At 42.1% G+C, this 19,300-nt stretch overlaps 1 protein-coding gene across 2 annotated transcripts in view; it reads left to right on the top strand.

Moving 5' to 3' along the window:
- LOC122817576 (ceramide synthase 2-like) overlaps positions 1 to 19,300 on the top strand; it is a 1,851,243-nt gene that overhangs the window by 1,805,536 nt on the left and 26,407 nt on the right. The gene's annotated exons all lie outside the window — the stretch shown is intronic.

The raw sequence follows: 19,300 nt of genomic DNA, 5'->3' as shown, positions 1-19,300 counted from the left end.
TATACAGATAGTCAGTATGCTTTCTCCACTGTGCATGTTTTCGCTCAACAATGGAAGAATAGGGGAATGGTTACTGCGACAGGCAAACCAATAAATCACAGAGATTTAATTTTACAGTTGTTAGATGCAGTGCAATTACCACTTCAGATAGCGATATGTAAATGTTCCGCACATACTAACAAAAAAGATCCTGTCTCCAGGGGAAATGCTTTTGCTGATATGGCTGCAAAAAAGGCAGCTCAAGAAAATGATTTGCTTTTACATGACAATGATTTAGAGCCCGGACACCTCTTAGACTTAGAGACACTAAAAGTAATGCAAACATTGACAACACAGAAAGAAAAATGTCGTTGGGTGAAATATGGTATCACTCAACAGGATGGGTTGTATAGGGCATCAGATGGCAAAATGGTATTACCCTCAAACCTTTTTAGGTATGCTGCATTGGTTAGCCATGGACCTGCCCATGTAGGAGTACAGACAATGGTTCAAATAGTGTCTAAGGTGTTTTGGTGTAAAGGATTTTCAACTTATGCAAAGCAATTCTGTTTATCTTGTTTATTATGTGCAAAGTATCATGCTCAGGGGGGAGTTAAGAAATCTCAGCAGGCATTCCCTACCACTCCATATCCATTCCACACACTCTGTATGGACTTTATTGAGTTGACACCCTCAGAGGGAAAAAGGTTTTGTCTAGTCATAATTGATGCGTTTTCTAAGTGGGTAGAAGCTTTTCCAGTAAAGCATCCTGATGCACACACAGTAGCTAAGCTTTTAACAACAGAAATAATTCCCCAATTTGGTTTACCAAGACGCATTTACAGTGATAATGGGTCTCATTTTGTTAACCAGATTGTTCAGAAGTTGGGTCAAGTGTTTCAAATTGATCTCAAGTACCATTGTGCTTACCAGCCGCAGTCAGCTGGACTGGTGGAGAGACACAATGGTGTCCTGAAGAGTAAGCTCCGCAAACTGATGGCAGAAACGCATAGATCCTGGACTGCATGCCTTCCATTGGCACTCCTGTACATGCGAATCTCATCCTCCTACAAAGGACTTACACCATTTGAACTTTTGTTTGGGAGACCATATTACGTCCCGCAGTGGCAAGGATTGTTGCCAGCGGACCGTGAGGGGGGTGAGGATCTAGCGGATTATATGAAGAAGCTGCTAAATGTCAAGTCTCTTGTAACCAATGACTCCTTTGCAGATTCCAGAAGTGAAACCTTGTTAAGCGTGGCACCCGGGGACTGGGTGTGGATCCGAATTGTGAAGAGAAAGAACTGGTCATCCCCCAGGTGGGAAGGCCCATAACAAGTACTTATCTCAACACCTACGGCTGTAAAGATCGCAGAGAGGACTTCGTGGATTCATATCACCCACTGTAAAAAACTTAAGACTTTTCCTTCTACCATTGATGTTGGTCAGACTCCACCGGACCCCTGAACGCAAAGTCTGACTACAAAGGAAGGATGGCCATGTTCAACTGGTACTTGAACTGTTACGTGATGATGATTTTGGTGGCAAAAGTAAATATGTCCATACGAGAAGGAACAGTTGTGAGAGAAAAAGGAATGGTGGTGCTGCAAGTGCAAACGGGTGTTACTACTGTGTTCAAGGTAAAACTTTGTGAAGGAATTTTAGACTGTGCTAAATGGAACAATAATGATTTCTTGACTCGTGCAAAATATTTGTGCAATAAAGACTGTGCGTCCTGGTCAAATGTTTGGTGGTCAACAGATGTGAATGGATGGGAAACAAGTGGTGCAGTGATACCGGAGAAAGATAAAAGCAGGCAACAAAGAATAAAAATTGCGCATTTCCAAGGTACTGAAGTGATTACTATAACCATCGTGTCACCACAAGAAAGTGATTCAGGAGTTTATGGAATCGGAGTGTCTCTTCCAATTGGAACTGATCCTTTGGGGACTTTCCAACTTAAAGTGCAAAGCCTTAAAAATGCTACAAGTAAAGCAGATTTTGCCTTCACAGAAGAAGAACAGTTGTTACTCGAGACTGGATTCGTACACCATAATGAATGGTTATCTTGGGTTAGATATAGTACCCGAGAAGTACATCGTGAAAACTGTGTTTCTTGTGCTGAAGGTAAACAGCAACTAGCGACAGTCCCATTGATGCAAGCTGAAGGTAATCTGACGTGTCTGTTAGTTATTCTTCAACAAAACCGAAGATAAATGCAAAGATGAAACCCAGCGTTTTCCACTCATAAGCAAATTTGAAAAACCGCCTACAGCAATCTCTTATCCAGGTTCGTATATGTGCATTTCCAGAGATGGCACAGGAAAGAATTATGGCAATATGGAACAGAATTATTGCAATGTTACTGTGAATGGCAATGAAAATCCATTTCTGGAGACCCAAACTCATAGTTTGGCAGACATATGGTGGTTATGTGGAGACAACAAACTCAGATCAAGGCTTACGATTCCCTGGAAGGGAACTTGTGCACTTGCAAAGTTAATTCTGCCATTCTACATTTTCCCAGTTCCAGCAAGCAATTTCATAAGAGAACCTGAAATAAAGCCAAGGTGGTTGAATAAGAGAAAAAGAGAGGCACCGAAGCAGTCCTTCGATAGCAGTGTCTACATCGATAGCATTGGCATACCAAGAGGCGTGCCTGATGAATACAAAGCAATAAACCAAATAGCGGCTGGTTTTGCATCCATCTTTGTCTGGATTCAACCCAATAAGAATGTGAACTGGATCAACTACATTTACTATAACCAGCAGCGTTTTGTGAACTATACCAAAGATGCATTAAAAGGTATTGCTGAACAACTGGAGGCCACTTCGCAGGTGGCATGGCAGAATCGAATTGCGTTGGATATGCTCCTGGCCAAAGAAGGAGGAGTTTGCAGGATGTTTGGGACTTTCTGTTGTACGTACATTCCAAATAACACTGCCCCTGATGGAAGCATCACTCGAGCTTTGAAATGTTTGGAAATGTTATCCGAAGAATTGGCAGAGAACTCTGGGGTAAATAATCCCTTTACAGACTTTCTACGAGCATGGTTTGGAAAATGGAGTCATCTCATCAGCAGTTTCCTGGTGTCTGTCGGAGTCACTGTGGCTATCGTGGTGGTATGTGGTTGCTGTTGCATACCCTGTATCAGAGGTCTTCTACAAAGACTGGTTGATACTGCTGTTACGAAAACGATGTACCAGCAGTTGCAACAGACTGGTGAAAGTGAATATATTGAAATGTGACTTTTGCAAATGTTTTGAAGTTTAAAAGTTTGTCTTGCAAATGAAGTAATGTATGCAAAGAAAAACTTAGTTTTTACCATATATTGCTGAAATAAAAAGACAAATAAAAGTGTTTTGAGGGGGGAAATGTTAAGAGAAAAAGTTTTAAACCATACTGTTATTTGTCTCTCTCCCCCATCTAGCAAAATGAATATGCTATTTGCTGAAGTGTTGGTAAGAAAAGGTCATTGAATCATGTTTATTAAAGATGGGCTTTATCTATGATAGATGTAGTTTGCTTATGAACTTGAATAACATCTGTTTTCTGTACTTCTGAATAAAGAAAGCTAACTGCAGTTAAATGAAAGCTTGTTAAAAGGACGCACGGCTGAGTAAGAGTTAATTTACTGAGGCAAGCTGTGTGTCCTGGAAAATTCCAGCTACCACTGTTGAGCTAAGTATTCTGTACCTTTCTGAACATTCTGTACTAACTGTGGTTTTGAGGTAAACATTCTTTTCTGAGGTAATTTGTGATCCTAGATGTTTTTCATAGCCAACTGTCAACTGTTAGAAATGTAACAAAAGCTATTTTGGCTGGTAACAGGAAAGTATAAAAGTTGATGTCAGTAAACAAGCTGATCAGATTGAGATCATCTTGGCCAACATGTTGCTGTAATCTGGTTAGCAGTTAATAAAGGAAATTTTAATCACCTGAGGCAGATGTGACTCGCTTGAATTTTTCTTCTGACACTCCCTCAAACAGTACTCCAAGACTCAGTGGCTATGCCTTTGGATAAGCCTGACTAAATATTTGGTAACACTGGGGTACCATTACTATATTGTTAATGTATATCTACTATACTGTAATTTAGTTAACCAGACGATAGGCATGTTAGATTATATAACCTACACTCAGAGTGTAGACTGTGTTTAAATTGCTTGTAATTGTTATTTAGTGTGCACTATGTCAATTTTGCCTGTATAACTTCCTTTGGAGCTTTTTCTCCCCGAGCCTCTGCTGAAAATGGACATGTATCCAGTTGGACTATCCTGGTCAACAAATTTAAAATAAAAAAATAAATAAATATAAATAAATAAAATAAAAATCACCCCATTTTTCTAGGAAGAAGCATCTCTATGCAGTGATGAGGGGCCCCCAAGCATCAAGCACTGTTATGCCCTGTGGCAGTATAGCCCAAGTTTGTAAAGAGATACTCTGCACTGGCCCAGCAGCTGTAGTTCTTTCTGTTATCTGGTATTGTCTGTGGGACATTGTGGCTTGGATAACTGTTACCAGGAATCCATGGATTCTGAGTGTGGTCACTGATCGCTACATCTCAGAAGTAGTAGGTGTTGTTCTAGAAAGAGCTGTGCTTATTGACCAGGGCATCTCTGCAGAATTTTTGGAAACTGCATAGACTATGTTCCTCACGGAGGGGGGATAGAACATGTTCTTTCAGGAAAAATGGCAGAGAGTTCTATGACTCATTTGGCTTATATAAAAGCAAGGGAAGACTTAGGAGCCATCTTGGTCCTCTCTGACTCCAACAAAGTCATCAGAGATATCTAGTGATAGATGGTGACACCAAGGAACAATTGCATTGGGTGGGAGGATGGATGTGCATGCCTGCTCATACGTGCATGTCTGTCTTCATACATGTTACTGTTAAGTGTAGTGAGTATCATGCTACATGACAGTCCTAATAGAAGGCAGTCTCAATATCTACCTTTTGAAGGCTGTTGGAAGTTCATCTGTAGTGTTTCCGTTGCTTACTGAATATACTGAAAAGCATACATAATATGTCATAGTGGAGAGGGAGAAAGATCCACAAAACTGAACACACACACACACAGTGAAAAACCAGTGGCAGTCACCAGAAATTCTTTAAATGTAAGGAAACTTACTTAACAGCAAACTAGAAGATTTAGATCCAGAAATTCAGTTTACCCTCACTTACAGGTGACATATCCAAAAGGCTGGAAAATGTGTAATGCTCCCATTAACTGTGGGCAGTGACATTTACCAGTTTTTGTTTCATCGTTGTTCTTTTAGCTGTACTTATACTGTTGAATTGCTGGATAACTGCACTATCATTTTATTGGACTATAATGAATGATATGATTTAATGAATATATAATTCTTTGTAGTTGCGAAAGTGTGTCCTTGATTCAGAGTTGTACAACTAAGTTTGGATGTGTTGGGGACCAGTTTCCTGCTTTGGAATATGTAAGGGAGGGGGATAAGCCTGTGGCTTACATTTACATATTTTAGAGTTTAAAGGAATTTTAAAATTAGTGAAATGATTTGTCTTTATTAGTTGTCATTATTTTTTTGTTTCGGGCACAGTAAATTTGCTTGATGGGTTAGTTTCAGTTGCACTGATTATTTATGTTGAATGAGTTTGTAATTTTAATATGAATCACAGTTTTGGGTGTCATTGGAGAAGAAACCTTGATCGTATTAGCTATTTAGAGATGAGAAAGATGAATAGTTAGCAGAGAGAAATTCATTAATCACTGAGCCTAGAAAGCACTTAGTTTATCCTCCGTGTTTTCTTTAAAAGGTTTTATAGTGACTAAACGTTTGTATTGATGAGCCATAGAGTTAAGTCAGAGACTGTGAACCTGGCTAATTACACAATTCAGGATAGTTTGTGGTATAAGAAATTACCAAAAGCGAGGAGTTGGATGTGTGCAAGATAAAACATGAGTCAAGTAAAAAGACAAAATAAATGCTGGCAGTGCATTTTGGCAATAATGGTGACTGGAAATAGCACATGAGATGCAGTGAAAATATGCTGCGGCTGAATTCAAGTCTAAGTATGGCTTTGCACGAAAGGTAGACGTGCCCTGCTTTGAATCAGATGTGTAGAATATGTTGTAGACAAATATTTTGTAAAGATGTGTAAAACAAAAGACAGATGTGCCTTCAACACAATTTGCTTGTCATTGGACATAAACCCAAAATAGTGTCTTGATACTGCTGATAGTTTATATGATGAAGTCTTAAAGCACATCAGTCACTAAAATAATAGAGTAGCTGTTAAGAAGAAATTCTGAGAGCTGATAAGTAAACATTTGTCAGGAGAATATTGCATTCAAAAAAATTGTTATGCCTGTCAGAGAGTAGAGTGAAAATTGAAGTGGGTAGAAAATGTAGGTGTCATTAAGTAGGAATTAGATCCAGTGTAATGGGTGAGTAGTATTGTTAGTCAGTAAAGTAGGACAAGATTTGTATTTGTATTGATTTTCAGTATCTGAGTAACGTGAGTGAGAACATTTACCATTGATAAGAGCTGAAAGAAAGTGGTCTCAACTAATTCTGGCGCTAAGCATTTTCAGCACTAGATGGAACCAGGAATTTTTCGCAGATAAAGCTACGTGAAGCTTTAAATTGTGTTAATTTAATGCACATTAGGAAGTTGCTGACACCTTAAACTTTGCTGTCATTCCAAAGAAGCCAGTGAATGGGCATTTTGGAACATGGCAGCTGTTGTGATCATAATCATTTATCCATTGGTGTGGGGATGAGAGAAAGGAGGCATATGAAAAGACTGATACAGCTGCTGAGTAGACTGAGACAGCATAGGTTCATAGGTTCATAGGTTCATACTAGGTTATCTGCCCTAGGTCATTTATAAGCCTAGCCAGAATGTGTTTGGCTTTCGCCACCCATTTTAAATTTATTTTGCTATGCCCTTTTTCGAGGTTAGTATACTATGCCTCTATCTAACAGTGACACAGAAGTGATACCCGGGGTAAACCTACGATCTCCCATCCACTCATCAAGATTCCTCTTGAAGAGAGTCAATGAGGGACTCTGCCTAACCTGGACTGGGATTTTATTCCAGAGTGAAGGGAGCCTCTGGGTTATGAATCTGTCCCTCCAGCATGTCCTATTTATTTCAGTGCTGAGGTTCAAGTCTCTCGAGCGCGTAGCTCGATGGGATTTGGATTTTCTGAGGTGCAGCATGTCCATTAATTCCGGGTTGGACATGGCTTTATACGTCAGGCACAGATCGCCTCTGAACAGGCGGTATGCCACTGAGTAGAGCTGGAGTTTCTTTAACCGGGCAGCATATGGCATCTGTTTGAGCCCTTTGATCCTCTTGGTGAGGTACTTTTGGGGTCTTTCCAGTTGCTGCAGGTGTCTGGTAAGGTACATCCCAAAAGGGGCATTGTACTCAATTATGGGCCTGATGAGGGATGAGTAAAGAGGCACGATGACCTCCCCTGATCTAGATGTGAATCCCTTCATGATTAGGTGGGCTTTATAAAATGCTTTTCTAACCACTTTGGCCACGTGGTTGTCAAATGAGAGATTGCTATCAACTTGGGTCCCTAGGTCCCTAATTACTTCTTCTGTACTTAATGGATTTCCACCTGTGTGGTAATTTGTGGGCACTTTGTTTTTGCCAAAGGGGATGACTATACACTTTTTGGCATTTAGCTTGAGGCCATGGCTCTGGCACCAGTTGTCTGTTTCTATGAGGCCCTTTTGGAGGATGCTTGTGTCGGCTGGAGAGTCGATTATGGCACCCAGTTTGCAGTCATCTGCGAACTTGGTCAGCCACAGTCCTTCCGTGTTGGCCTGTACCTCCGAGAAATATATACCGAACAAGAGAGGTCCCAGGACTGAGCCTTGTGGGACACCACTTGTAACTGGTTTGGAGTCTGACATGGCTCCAGCAATTCTAACCATGTGGGTTCTGTCCTTGAGCCAGTTTGCAATCCATCTAGTGACATAGGGGTTTATATTTAAGCTGGTGAGCTTATCTATAATGCCTGAGTGGGGTATTGTATCGAAGGCTTTTGCGAGGTCCAGGTAGGCTGTGTGGACCACCTTCCCCGTGGCCTTGGTGACTGTTTCAAAGAAATCAACCAGGTTTAAGAGGCAGGATCTGCCCTTAACAAAGCCGAACTGGGTAGGATCCAGTGTTTGTAGGTCCCCAATATCTTTATTTATGAGGTCCATGATGATCCTTTCCATAGCTTTGCAGACCAAGCTAGTCAGGCTTATGGGGCGATAGTTTCCAGGATCTGTTGAGGCACCACCTTTATGGAGAGGGACCACTGTTGCTGTACGCCACTCTTTGGACACATATCCTGTAGTAAGGCTGAGATTGAACAGTAGTTTTATGTTTGGGTTTAGCTCTTCTTTGAGTTCATGTAGGACGCAGACCGGGACACCATCTGGTCCCATTGATGCTGTGTTTTTTGCTTTGGAGAGGGCAGCTCTTACCTGAGCATCTGAGATGTCAGGGGCAGCACTCTGCTGGGATAGATATTTGCCCTTTGGTGGGAGGGGAGAAGTTTGCGCTGAACCTGTCAGCTAGGATGTTGGCAATGTCTGTGGGTTCGGTGTATTTTTTGTCATTTTGGACTAATTCTGAGCATATCTGGGAATTACCACCCAGGTTCCTAACATAACTAAAGAAAGCCTTGTGATTATCCTTAGTGTCCTGTGCAATTTTTCTCTCGAAGCTGGCCTTAGACAATTTTATGTGTGCCCGTAGTTTTTGCTAATACTGATCAGTGATGCCTTCCCTTTTGGGATTTTGCTTTATCATTTAGTAGCTTCCTCCTTCTATTGTATAGTTTGTTTATGGCTGGGGTCCACCAGACAGGACGTCTGCCTTTGGAGGATTGGGTCTTGGTTTTATTTGGGATCGCATGATCCATGCATTCCTGAAGGTGTTCATAGAATGCGTTTATAAAGGATTCTGCGGTCTGGGCTGTATTTTCCACAGGCCGGGGCTTTGAAGGATTCCACCTCAGTTTTGAGAAGTGTAAAATTTGCTTCAGAGAAGTTTTCACTGTGGTTTTCTGGGCAGGGGGTGGGGTCGGGATGTGAATATCCAGTGAGATTAGTTTATGGTCTGATCTTACCAGTGAGGGATACACTTCTGGTCTGGAGCATAGAGTCCCCATGTTGGTGATGATCAGGTCCAGTATGTTTTCCCCTCTTGTGGGAGTGGTAACAAGTTGTTCCATAGCATCTGAGTTTATAAATTCTAGGAACCTTTGGGCTAGGGTGTTGGAGCTAGAGTAATGCTCCCAGTCTATGTTTGGGTAGTTGAAGTCGCCCAATATAATGGTGTTTGGAGAGACCTTCATATTTTCCAGTGTTCTCAGGAAGGCCAAGTGGGGTTCCTGGTTTTGGGAGGGTGGTCTGTAGCAGGCTATAAACTGGAAGGCAGTTTTACCCACTGTTAGTTGCACATGGATAGTCTCTGATGCTTCGTGCTTTGCCACCAACCTGGAGGTGTGGGTATCTTTGATGAATATCGATACTCCCCCTCCTTTTGTGGTTCGGTCCAAGTTTTGGGGCCGAAAAGCATGGTATGAGGTATAACCTGGTAGTGCTGGGGTGCTCTCGGAAGCCCTGAACCAGGTTTCTGTTACTGCACAGATATTGATGTTCTCCATGCTAAGGAGAGTTTTGAGTGCGTGCATCTTGAGGTTTAGACTTCTGGCGTTGAGTAGCATTACTCTTAGTTTCTTATCCCTTGTGATACCTATGGAGGTGGGTTTGTCTTTTGAGCCTTGCCTAAAAAGGCACTATGAGGGTAGCAAGAGCCTTTGCCAATATCCGAAAGCCCAGGGGTGACAGGTGCAAGCCGTCCCTAGCGAAGCATCGTGGCTTGTCGAGCATATCATCCCAAGCTGACAGGCATTGGATCCCCTTTGAATGACACCAGTACTTAAGCCAATTGTTGAAATTGATCATCTTGTCTTCATATTGTGGCATCATTCTTGGTGAGGGTAAGATGCTACTCAAGGTCAGGGTCATACCGGCCTGGGCTACATGCTCAGAGAGCTCCTTTATGTCTCTTTTCATGTAGTCCAGGGAGGTGCGTCTCAGGTCATTCACACCAGCATGGACAATGACTGAGTCATATTTGTACTTGCCTTGGAGTGACCTGAGTGCTTGTGTTATGTGGCGGATCCTAGCACCCGACAGGCTGCTCACCGTGACCCTCTCCTTGTTCAGCCTGGTGAGCGGGACGTCAGTGTGCCTGACGATAGAATCACCTATTACAAGTGTATCAGGTGTGTTGTTTAGTCTTAAGGGCTGTGACTGTTTGGCACACTGGCTTTGTGAGATATGTGTTGCACGTGTTTTGTTTTGGGGTAGCGGCTGCTTGGGTGTCTGCTTTGGAGTTCTCTGCTGCTTCGGCAGATCTTTATTTAGAGCCTCCGAGTATGTTTTTGTGTGATTATGTGTTTGGTTTGCTGTCGTGGTAGGTCTATGTGAGACTGGAATTGTAGTGAGTATGGTTTCCTTCTCCTCCTGACTGGTTATGCCAGTACTGAGTTGAGAGAGCTTAGCCTCCAGTTTGGCTATATGGTTGCATCTCTCACATGTGTTGGAATTTGTTGGGAGGAGGAGAGGGTTGTCTGTGTACTTAATAAGATCAGTTGTGTATTTAATAAGATCAGTTGTGAGGTAAATAGTACAGGTCAGACATAACACAAATTAAGTTTAATGTCAGAGAGGAACTGAAGCCCAGTACAGAAAAGTCAAAATAGTTGTACAAGCTGGCATTGAAGAAGGTGATATGAAAGTATTTTGCAGGGTTTGTATCTAATATATCTGAGACGGCTGTGCTTCAGTGAAGGCCATTACAACAAGATGGAATCAGTAATGAAGATATGAAAAGGAAGAGAAATTTGAAATTTTCAAGAAACTAGTTGTATATGCATTAGTAATAAAGTACTATGATGCAAATAAGCCAGTTGTGTTATATGTAGATGCATGTCTGAATGGTATACAAACAATTTTCCTACAAGAAAATCAACCAGTTGTCTGTGGGTAAAGAACTTCTGGAAAAGCATAAAAGAGACATGCTCAGAAAAGGAATTGTTAGTACGCAGGGATGTGAGATTCTATGAGTTTCTGTGGTAAAGGTATTCAGGTAGAAGAATACCACAAATGTTGAAAACTGTAGCCAAAAAGTCATTTTACAGGCCCCATCCAAGATGTACAGGATCTCCAGAAGCACATTCTGAAAGCGAAACACAGACAAGGCAAGGACCTACATATCGCAACTATGTCAGGTAGAGCATGTTTATCAGTGAAGCATGAAGGATTATTGGAAGATTACTCGTATATTCTTTAGGCAGAACCACATTTATCAAAGACAGTATAAAAAGTGAGGGAATTTCAGAAGTGTACTAATGCAGACTTAAAAATGCACTTACTGAAAGAAGTTGAATAGTGTATGATATGAAGAGAAATAATCAGTAAGGAAACAAATTCAGTCTTATTCTCTACATTATCAAACAAAAATAAGTCCAGGATTTAATGTCCAAAGCTGACAAATGCTTTCCAGTTAGTTGAAAAAGTATTGTGAATCACACACGTGAGCAGTATAGTACTAAGGAAGAACAGGAGATGCAATGTATTGGTGAAGAATGTTGTCTCCTATAGAACATGGATGCCATATCTGTGCCATCTGTAGTGGGTTTTTTAACTAAATTCCAGACACGGAGTGATATCAACATGCTCATTACGGGGTTATCAGAGAAGCAGACTGGACAAGAGTATAGCTCAGTATCCTTGTATTTTAAATGGATAGTAGCCTGACATTCCCAGTCAGTTTGACAGACACAAGTGTGTCTGTTATTACTGTATTAAACTCTATTTTCTTTAAACAGAGAATACATTATGTCATTGCCGATAGGGCTTCACTGTGATTCCTTGAAACATAGGAACTCTTGAAACAGTTGCCAGCAACTAATGTTCATAATCTGAAGCTTAAGCACCCAAACGTATGTAATGTCTGTACCCTTGTTTGTCAGGTTACATGCAAATGGCAGAACTTTAAAAAGCACTGAAAAGCAGGTTTTGCAGAAGGGAAGCTCTTACCCGAACTCCCCATCTCTGCCACACACTCATGATTTATTTTTGTCATTCACATGCACTTCTGAAAAATGCTCACTGACCAGCATTGTTAAACTTGTTTCACTCCTTCTGTTAGGTTGAGAGATAAAAGTACACAAAATAAGGATACTTGTAGGAATATATCATCATCCTTTAGTGTAGCAACAACAGGATAGCACACTACAGGCAAAAGGGCAAGTGACAAGAGCTATCAAAACAATTAAATGTTTTATGGTTGAGTAATATCAGATTACTGTACAGTAGTTTTGGAATACTGCATTCCTCAGCAGCTCAGCTGTCACATGGAAAATCCAGTTGCTTACTTTGGCTATGTTGGTGGGCGCAGCACAGTGGTGCACCAGTTAGCATTGTTGCCTGACAGAGGAGGTTCTCCTGTTTGATTCGCTGCTGGGGGATGCCTTTTGTGTGAAGTCTGCATGTCCTCCCTGCATTTGCGTGGGTTTCCTCTGTATGTTCCGTTTCCTTCTGAAGTGTTTCTCCCTGGGCCTCTGCTGAAAATGGATTGTGTCCTAGTCGGACTATCCCAGTAAACAAGTGTTAAATAAATAAAATAAATAATAAATGTTGCTGATGCCTGAAAATCAGTATGGGCTACAGTATGTATTGCTGAAAAGTCCTTGTTATCATCATTGTCAGCCCATTTTTTCCCATTTTTTATAGTCTAGTTCTCATACCAGCTGTCACCATATCTTGGGAATTTAAAACCATTTTCCTACCATCTTTGACAGTCATGCCTATTACAGGTCTTTCACATAGTCCATCCATGTCTTGAGTGGGTGTCCTCATTCCTCTTGCTTTATTCCTATTCCTTCTAAATCTTGTCCGTTCATTTTCTGCTTTCCTCTGCACATAGCCAAACCACCATCATCCACCTTCTCTACAGTTATGACTACTTTGCCTTCTGCTCTTTTATCCTTATTTCTGCATCTGCCCAGCTATGTGCATTTTAACTCCACGTCTTGAGTACTTCGTCTCCATTATCTCAGAGTTCCTTAGCTGATCTGCTTTCACTGCCCAAGATTGTATGCCATACAGAAGCAGTGATCATCACACCACTGTGGTGTATACCTTACTCTTCAGTTTCCTTGGCATTCTTTTCTTGTAACTACCCCTGTCACTTTTTGCCAGTTGGGTGCAGCACATAATCTGTTAGTCTGGCTTTGATTTCCTCATTCAGACTTCCCATAGTCTCAACCACATCCTCCAGATATTTGAAGATGTTAACCTGCTCCGTTTTCCCTTCTCCTTGAGTTTTCAGTGTTTTCTGATAATGCCATTTGCTGCCATGACCACTACCTTAGTTAAATGACAAACGGTCTGGTAGTCACTTAATTGGCAAACCATAAAACTCAAGTGATTCATGACCACTACTTTGCCTGTATTCAGTTTCATTCCTTGTGCCTTCAGTTTTGCATTCCATTTCCATGCCATTTGCCGTCTTTTTTTTCAAACATCTGCTTGTAGCACCTCATCATCTGCATACTCAATTCGAGTGTGACTTGGACAATTGGATGGTGACCAGGAAATTCATCCCTGGTTTGAGACCTATGTCTCTAATGGACACAGGCAACCTGTAAATGGTTCATCTCCCAGGCCCCTGCTTGTAAATGTTTCATCTCCCAAACCCCTGCTTACATTTATCAAGGGTATCAGAACTTGTCAGAGAACTGGTATACATGGCTAGGCTTAAAAAGGCCCTTGTGGTCATTAGCCTAGTAAACGCATATGAACCTACGGCAGTTTTGCTGATCTTCCCCCAACCATTTGTCTAATGTAGTCCATCACCGCTATGAACAGGATTGTGCTCAGAGGTGAACCCTGATGCACACCAGCTTCTTTGAGTCTGAGTAGTGTTCATATTTCTATCATAAGGTCCTTGTACATAGCTTGCACTAATTATATCAGTGTTTCTGGACTTCAAACCATCTCAAGACTGCCCATGTCATCTTTCTTGGGACCTTGTCATTTTCTTCCCCAAGTCTGAGAATGCCTAATTGGACTCTTTCCTCGTTTCCAACTTCTACATTATCTGTTTTACGGCAGACATTAGATAATTTGTACCATATTGTGATCTGAATCCAAACTGCTCATCTGCCTTCATTCTTTTTACTTCTCTCTGTTCCTGTTCTTCCTTGTCTCAAACAGGAACTTCAATGGTGGATTCTGCAGGTGACTCTCAATCCAGAGCTCCCTTTTCAGCCATGTCTTCCGTCTAAGGAGCTGTTCACAAATGCTTCAGACATGGGGTGGGGAGCAGTTTTTGGCTCCCTAAAGGTGCAAGGGGTTTGGTTGCCTCATCAACAGAAAGGCCATATCAACGTCAAGGAGATGAGAGCTCTTCTGCTGGCCTTTCAGGCCTTTCATCCCCTGTTACCACTAGGTCCTCTCAAGGTGTTTACAGGCAATACTGCAGTGATGTAGTATGTCAACAAATAGGGGGAGGGTAGCGTCTTATTTTCTGTGTTGGCAAGCACTCTTAGTTTGGGAACTAGCTATCCAGTATCATGTGACTCTGTAGGCAGTTTACATTTTCTCAGGTCAAAACGTTGTGGCAGATAGTCTGAGCAGGTCCATAAATGAATCCACAAATGGATGCTTCACATGGATGTGTCTCTGGACATTGTCCACCAGTGGGGTACTCCTTAAATAGATCTTTTTGCCTCCCCTCTGAACAGACAACTTCCTCTTTTTTGCACCAAAGTCCCAGGTCCTGTGGTTTGGAAGGTGGACATCCTCTCTTTTTCTTGGAAGGAAATCTTGTCTTTATGGCTTTCCTCCCCTTCCCCTCATTCCAAGAGTCCCACTGAAAATATAACAGGATGCTCCCAAATTCTTGCTGGTGACTCCCTTTTGGATGAGACAGCATTGGTTCCCTCTTCTTCTCCATTTAGCCAAGGGCAATCATCACAAGTTACCTCACAGGGTGGACCTACTCACATAAGACAAAATATCTCTAATCCATTCCCACCTGTCCACTCTTCAGTTGACTCTGTGGGGGATAGGATTCTGATTCCACATAGACACCTTTTTTTCTGAAGTGCTTAGGGTCCGGCAGGAGGCCAGGAAACCCAATACTAGGAAATCCTACTTCTCCAGATGGAAGAGGTTTTCTTTTTATCTCTCTCATAACCTGGATCCACTTTGTGTGAATGTTCCTTTGGTGTGAATTGCTCAATGCTGGGTTGACTTATTCTGTCAAGGCCCACTTAGCTGTCTCTGCTTGTCTGCCTTTGTTACCTCCTTTAGCGTCTAGATTTGAGGCTAAGCAGTGTCTTAAAGGCATCCTTCTCATTAGGCCTCCCAGAAAGTCTGCTCCAAACTCCCTAAGATCTGAATTTTTTTTTTTGGAAAAATTGACTCAGGCTCCTTTTAAGCCTGTAGCTACAGCTTACTTCCAGCATTGCTCTTGTAAGACTGTTCTTTTGTTGGCCCTTACCTCTGCTAGATGGGTGTCTGAACTTCAAGCCCTTATGGCTTGTCCTCCTTGTCTGGTTTTTCATAGGGACAGAATGTTCTTTCGTACTAACCCTTCTTTTATGCCCAAAGTGGAGAATGAGTTCTCTTAATCAGTATATTCATTTGCCCACTTTTCCCTTCTCCGCAAGCTGCTAATGAGAAGTTGTTGCACACCTTGGATGTGCATAAACAACTCTGATTTTATTTGGATAAGACTAAGGATTTTCGTAAATCTAATCAACTTTTTGTTTCTTTTTATCCTAGATCCTTAGTAGTGGCAGTTTCCAAGCAAACTGTTTCCTCTTGGATTTCTAAAACCATTTCTTTTTATTATTCTTTTCATGGCAAGAGCTTTTCTTCTTCTGTAAAGGCTCATTCTACTAGGGTTGTTCAAGGGTTTGGATATAAACGCTGTTCTTGAGGTGGCTACCTGGTCTTCTGTCCATATATTTACCAAGCACTATAGGTTGGATGTGATCTCCAGAGCTAGAGCTGGCTTTGCTAGGGCCATTCTTCATGGATTCGTAGAGGACTCAGATGGTCCTTCCTCCCAGTCTTCTTCCTGAGCTTTGGCATTCTCCCTAATGTAAAGAATACTGCAACAGTGAAATGGAAGGACATAGTGCAGTTGTATGAGATCTTACCATAACAGTAGTAGTATTCACTCCCTCCCTCCTTCCTCCCCCTGGTCCCTTTCTCCTCTGGATGTACTTGTTAAATCTCTACTCCTTGGACTGGCTGTCCTGCTGGGGTTGTTAGTTCTGAGGATGGTATGACCGGACGTCACCTTTAGGCCCTATGCTGTGCAAGGAGCATACGTGTAATGGGTCTATATTATTTCTTCAACAGCTTAGGTTGTTGAATACTTAATGATCGACACCTAAGCATCTTAGTTTCAAAATCGCGAACGGCCATAAACGCAAATTCTTTCCTCAGGAAAGAATTTGCTGGGCCATCCGGAAATAAAATTAACTTTTCAACCTAAATATAGTGGGCGGTCTTCTCCCCCACCACCCCAACCTGCGGGGGCTGTGCCCCTCACACCCCCCTAACTAAATATACCAACTCAGAGATAGCTCTACATTGGGGAAAGGGCAAATCCCCGATAACGGCCAAGCAAATTCTTTCACGAGGAAAGAATTTGCTTATATGGCCGTTCGTGATTTTGATACTTCGACGCTTGGGTGTCTATCATTGAGCAACCTAACCTGTCGAAGAAATAATATAGACCCCGTGTGACATATGCCATACCTTAAAGCAACATAGTCTGGCCAGATGTTAGGCTGCCCTTGGCAGGGGATCCCTATTGTAAAGAATACTGCAACAGTGAAGAGAAGGACATCTACCAGTGTGGTAAAATCTTGCACAACTATACTTTATGGTAAGATTTTACACAACTGTATTTTCTGTTTGGTTATGAGAATTGTGGTGTTATGTTTCCTTCTCTATTGTTACTACTTTGATGACAAGTTGTAGACATAGGCCTTCTAAATGGAGAAAGAAATTAAGGCCATGTTTTTAGAAGTGCAAGGAGTGTGGCCATAATGTTCCCCCAAGTTATGTGTCTGGTGTGTCTGGGAGTTGGACACTTGGATAGCAAATGTGTTTGCAAATATTTCAGCTCCTGCACCCTGTTCAATAGGACGAACAAATTTTTGTTGAAAGGGCTGCTTCAGCCGAAGAGAGTGAAAAAATATAATGACCCATCCCCAAAAAAAGATAAGACGCCTTCTAAAACAGCCAGGCCAGCAAAGAAGAAAGAAAAATGAAAGGCTGAGAAGTCCGATACCTCCACTATCGAGAAGATGCCCCTAACTGAAACTCCAAGGGTCTTCACTTCCTCTTCTCAAACAGCAGCTTTGTCAGTGGCCAGTCTAGCCAGGTCATTTTCTTCTTTTTGGCAAGAGTCATCTGGTATGACCAACAGTGCTCCAAGGAAAAGGCTGTGCTGTTTCTCGTCATTACACGAACTGCCAACGTTTCTCATTTCAAGACCACATCTGTTTCATCCTTATGCTCCTATAGGTCCCTTTGAAGCCTGACTACATTGGCTTTAGAGCAGTGTCATTTCAGCCCCCACGGTCCTAGGTTGACTCGAGACACCGTACATGCTGGTCCTTTTGATTGTTCATCCTTGGGGCTCCAGCAGGACAGCAGACCTTGTAGGCCCACATTGCTACGATCTGGGTTAAGGAGAGCTCTGATCTCTCTTCTCCCAGCCATCTAGGATAGGTGCTGTAAGGGGAAGTCCATCAACTCCTCTTGAGAGTATCCTACCCCAGATACAGATCTCAAAATAAAGAGGAGATTTCACCTAAGCCATCTTTAAAAGAGACAAAATTTGGTGAGACCCTGGAGGTAAGGAAGAGGGGATCTTTGCACATAGACCCCCACCTCCCTGCAGGAAAATACATTGCAGGAGGCCTACAAGTCATCTCCCTCAGCAGCCTGGAAAGCATCAGCCCCAAGACAAGTTTGGAGATCTGGTATACAGCAAAGCCTAGATGGAACCAGATGTGGAGGAAGCCTACACCTCACAGACCTGATAGAATGTTGCAGACAACCAAGGATAGTACTCACAAGATACCACTTCTGGATTCCATAGTGATGGTTGCTGCCAGCAAGACAGACATCCCAGAGGATGCATAGGCTATTCAATCCCCCAAACAGAGAGTCTAGGATCATTGACTGGGGAAAGCACACACATGTATCCAGTACCTTCTCATTCAGAGCCTTATACAGCATGGTGAATATGATGAGATTTCAGAAGGATTTGGCTGAGAAAACTGCCAATAATCTAAAATAGATGCCAGCGAGTAGCGAGTGATCTCCGGATACAGCTGGAAATGGAAATGACAGCTTCACCTTTGACCTCTTTTCTGACAATGCATTTGATTAATAACACAATGGATGGTGCAGCTAGAGTGCCAGGTCTGGGATTAGTGATGAGGAGACAAACCTGGCTGCAATTCACTAATTTTGCAGACTATTTCAAAGCGGCATTCATCAAAGCTCAGTTTGGCTGTAAGGTGAAAGAGAAGCTGCTGCAGAGAGCAGAATGGTCATATCTGTTGGGGTGAATTTTTTGGTTAAGCAGAGGACCTTTCAAAGGAATCAGAAAGATATAAAAATGTATTGTTCTGCAAATCCGTGGAGCCCCAGACCAGACAGCAGTATTACCAGGGTTCCAGTGATAGAGGAGACTTCCAGCCTAGCTGCCTCCTTTGAGGCCAAGGTGTCCTGAGCCGCCAAGGCTTTAGAGGGTTCTGTTAGTATGAGGCCTAAGGGGTTGCCCAACTGTCCTGTCTGGAGGCAGCCTGGGATATCTTTCCCTTCACCTACTGGTGTGGTTGATCAAAACATCATGCAAATGGATGAGGGAAATTATATCCAGATGTTACTCTTTTCAATAAACATCTTTATTAGATTAGCACTTATGACACAGGCAGTTTTACATTTATGTAAATGAAAAACAAACATTGACACCACTTTAGTTGCAAACATTATACTTTACAGACACAACTGAACATGACTTGTAATCTGTACAGTCGTTGTCAGTTAAGCACTGTATGGCTCATTCAAATCCTGCCTCTTAAACCTCATTCCTTCTCTCTTAAGTCCTATGTTTTAAACCTTACTCCTCCCTTGCATACATTGTTCCCATAATTCCCATTTTTTTCCTGTGTAGTTTGATCCACCCCTTTTCTAAAAATCCAAATTCCAGTTCTT

The sequence above is a fragment of the Protopterus annectens genome, chromosome 13.part0, assembly GCF_019279795.1.
Source record: "Protopterus annectens isolate FY-2018-M chromosome 13.part0, PAN1.0, whole genome shotgun sequence".
Taxonomy (NCBI): domain Eukaryota; kingdom Metazoa; phylum Chordata; order Ceratodontiformes; family Protopteridae; genus Protopterus; species Protopterus annectens.
This window is presented reverse-complemented; position numbering and strand designations above follow the sequence as displayed.